Raw genomic sequence first — 4,535 nt, 5'->3', positions numbered from 1 at the left:
GAGTGCGGCGCTACACAACAAACAAACACTCCTAGTCTACTCTCTAATTCTTTAGTAATATGGAATATGTTATGGAATAATGGAATAAGTCAAGGCCAGAAAAGAGCCAGTCAGGAGTCTCCACTGAAACGAAACACATCCCATCGGCCATAAGTCACATGTCAAGCAATTCCAAATAGTACAGGCCGAAAGGTCGTGGTAGGCAGAATTCGTGTTGGGCTGGTCGTTTCAAATTTGTATAGTTTCTAATAGCCTGCAGTATATTTGCGTGTCAAGTTCACTTGTCACAATCTCCTTTTTCAAAGGATGGTGTGAAGAGCTCTGTGAGCGCTAAATCTTCACAATAACGTTATCCAAATGGCAGACTGCCAACTTGAATCTATTTCAAACACGTGTCATAATGTGTCACTCTTGTGTATAGTATACAGTTGGTAGCGAGGAGTAAAAGTACGAGCTAAATATAACGTGCTGTTCTCGAAGTGGTATCATCCTACTAGCTACGTGCTGTCAGACCGCTTGGGGAATCCGGTTAGAACTGGAACCAGTCAGCCTATACTGGTCGTAACAGGTGATCTGATTCATCGGGTGTTCATGCCAGTGTTTGTGTTTTCTGTTGAACACCAACTCTGCAATATCCCAGCTGCACGGCGACGGTCTGTTGATAATCAACTCTGAACCAGACAATCAAGTGATCAACAGCAAGGGCATCGATCTACGCAACTGGAACCGATGACATGTGCCAACCAAGTTACCCTATCCTGCTTGTCGCCGTTATGACATGTATGGGTTGCTGAAAGCCAATTACAACCAGGATCATCACGGAAGACAAGCATAGGTTGCTGAAACTAAATTCTAACCCGTATCTTCACGGAACACAAGCAAGGGTTGCTGAAGAACATTTCTAACCCGGGTGTTAACGGAAGACAAGCATAAGTTGCTGAAGACCAATTCTGATCTGGATCTTCAGGAGTCGTTCAGGCCACACGTCATCGAATCCCGATCATCTCACATAAAATCAATAACTTATTCAGATTGTTTGGTTAAAAAAATCGATTTTAATGGCATATGGCCGCCGTCAAATGACTGTAATGTTGCTAAGTGGATCGTTAAACAACAAACAAACAAACTACCAGTACCAATGTTCACAATGCAACTTTAACATCTGTACAGAATCCATCCAACCGTTGGCGTCTTGGACATAAATAATGAATCCACATGAAGTACGTTCTGAAGAAAACCTCGTTCGATCCAATTCACCCTGAACGTCAGGCAAGTCTGGCATTATGGAATTCCATCTCGAGGCCAAAACGTTGGGAAAAGTGTTCTTAACAATCAAATATTAACGTTCGGGGAATTCCCAGTGGTCATTATCCTATAATGGATGACCGTTTGAGAATTGACAATCCATCACACTGCAGTTCTCTCCCTTCGAAAATTGGATACTCTTGAAAATGATTTACGTTTATTTTATAGACAGGTAAATTCTTAAAACAACGCAGGTGATACGGATAAAACTAAAGATTCCGAAATTGTAGTGAGTGAGTGAGTTTAGTTTTACGTCGCACTCAGCAATATCCCAGCTATATGGCGGCGGTCTGTAAATAATCGAGTCTGGACCAGACAATCCAGTGATCAACAGCATGAGCATCCAAATGCGCAAATGGGAACCGATGACATGTGTCAATCAAGTCAGCGAGCCTGACCACCCGATCCCGTTAGTCGCCTCTTACGACAAGCATGGGTTACTAAAGATCAATATTGTAACCCGGACCTTCACGGGTCCGAAATTGTAAGAGATATTTGTTTTTGGTATAGTTGTAAGGTAACAAAGAATGAATCGGGAACATTTTACAGTCGGTAGTGAAGTATGACAGTCCATGTTTATGGTCGCCTACTTTCTTGAAATACGATAGTGAAATTTCAGAGTTGACTTCGGTTGATTTCGGTACAGTCGTGCGTAATGCCGGTACGATGATTAGTCACTCATTCATTCATGAGACAGAGTCTACTGCATAAGTGTGTGTCCGATACCATTTAGCTTACAACGAGTTGTTTTAAAAGAGATCTAACGAGCAAAAGCATGACAAGCCGGTTTCACATTTATTAAGAAATACTGATATCTTAAATCGAATGATAAATAGAGGTATCTTGAATTGAAGATATCATGAAATGAATTGAAGATATCTCGAATAGAGATAATTATAGAGATTAATGATATTGTGGATTAAGGGTATAATGAGGCATTTTAATATACACATGCCAATAATGGTTGTCACCCCCCCCCCCCACCCAAGCCCCCACACACCTCACACACCCACCCACACCCCCTTTCCAATTAAAAAAATTGAAGGGGTGACAACCATTATTGGCATGAGTATATTATCTTGGAAAGAACTGCTGATATCTTAGATTAGAGTAATGATATCGGAATGGGATTTAAAGATATGTACAAATTCATGTTCTTATTGATATCTGTTATTCAGTTCCTGATATCTTGCTGTCAAAACAGATAACTGTAATTATAATTAAAGTTATCTTGAACTGAATTGGAGATATCTTGAATTGAATTAATGATATTTCAAATAGAGATAATATATTGAGAAATTCCTGATATCATAATTGTTTTAAAGACATCTTGAATGTAAATAGAGATATCTTGAATTGAATTAGAGATATCTTGAAATGAATCAAAGATATCTCAAATTGAAATACTTTTGCCATCCTTTCCTGTTACAGATATAAATAATTGATATAGAGATATCGTCAAGTGTATTTTATGGCCAGAATTGAAGATATCTCTAATTGAATTAAACATATCTCTAATTCAATTCAAGATATCTCTAATTGAGTAGAGATGTATGTAATGCATTGTGGATATGAGAAATTATTTCCAGATATCTTGAATTGAATTTAAGATATCTTGAATTAATTTTTCATACAATCATGTTCACTATGATATCTTTAAAAACATTATTGATATATCTAAATAGAATACAGATATCTTTAAAACAGTTAGGATATCTTTAATTTCTCAATAAATGTGAAATCTGCTTGCCCAACAAAAGCAAGTTAAAGCAAAAAATTCACTGTGACAGCTTTCGCTCATTGAATACGTTTTGAAACTACTCGTTGTAAGATAAACTGTATCTGACAAACACGAGTTCAGTAATCTGTTTCTTTCTCACCATAAATTGCACCAGTTTAGGGTCCAATAGATTCAAATTTCATATTTTCTCATCGTAGTGGCGCAATAAATCACAACTCAACGTTCATGAATGAGTGACGTCACTCGGCTCCCCGATGTTTCTGACACATCTGTGCGTTATCAAGGGGATGAATAACGAGTGAGTGAGTGAGTGAGTTAAGCTTTACGCCGCTTTTAGCAATATTCCAGCAATATCACAACGGGGGACACCAGAAATGGGCTTCACACATTGTACCCATGTGGGGAATCGAACCCGGGTCTTCGGCGTGACGAGCAAACGCTTCAACCACTAGGCTACCCCCTTCTCGCAGTCAGATGAAAGGTAATCAGGCTTGAGGTACTTGTGACCACAAACACGACGATGTTAAAATGTAGATGTAGATGATTTTCCTTTTTGAAAACAACTTAATTGAGAGTGTGACGTTATTGTAATCGTTTAGGACATTTGCTGGGGTGGCTCATTAGCGTCATCAGAAGATTGTTTGAGTATTTTTGCACATCTGCACTTGCGTAAAACTTCACATTCAACGTTCTTCCATGGACCGGAGTCAAAACTGTAGAAGAGTCTTTATTATTATTTGACACCCGTATAATTCAATGTAACACTGCTGTATATTTCGTGATCCCCTACCTTATTTCAACAGCATATACTTCAAAGTGACAGCTGGTTCACCTCAACGATCTCCCCTTCTTCAGTTTCATAAAAAATGGGTCAAAATCAATATGAAATTGGTTTAACTGTTCCGTTAATTGGAAAATAAATTGATTACCGTTTTCACACACTTCTTAATAATTAAATCGTAAAATATATAATGTTACGTCAAGATTTATTATCTGTACTGCGGACTTAATATGTTGCACAACCAATACATTTTCTTTTTGTACACTGTACTGTTGGCGACAGAAGTGCTTAATACTTCAGATGTTGCTGTCAGCAATATATAAAACTGCATTATATTTATATCTTTTGTTTAATGTCTCCGTGTGTGACGTAGACTTATCGTTTCCTACTAATGATGCTGTGAATAGGTTGTTACTTTTTCTGATCGATATGGTTGAATTGTTTATTAATTCTCCCCGTGTGATGTTAAGTGCGGTACAGGTCACGTTGGCGAACATAGACAGTAGGCTGTTATTGTTTCTTTTTACATTTAGAATTTGAAATATATTAATGGGAAGTACACTTTTACAAAAAAAGAAACGCATAGGTGATTTTGAGAATATTGGACTCATATAGCTGCGGCAAGAACAATACAAATATACTATTTCTTTACAAAACATCATCTTTGTGTGATTGTAAACAGCTTCAGAGCTAATTTTAACTTTTGCC

Source organism: Haliotis rubra, unplaced genomic scaffold (genome assembly GCF_003918875.1).
Source record: "Haliotis rubra isolate DU_JTF1 unplaced genomic scaffold, ASM391887v1 Scf344, whole genome shotgun sequence".
Lineage (NCBI taxonomy): Eukaryota > Metazoa > Mollusca > Gastropoda > Lepetellida > Haliotidae > Haliotis > Haliotis rubra.
This window is presented reverse-complemented; position numbering follows the sequence as displayed.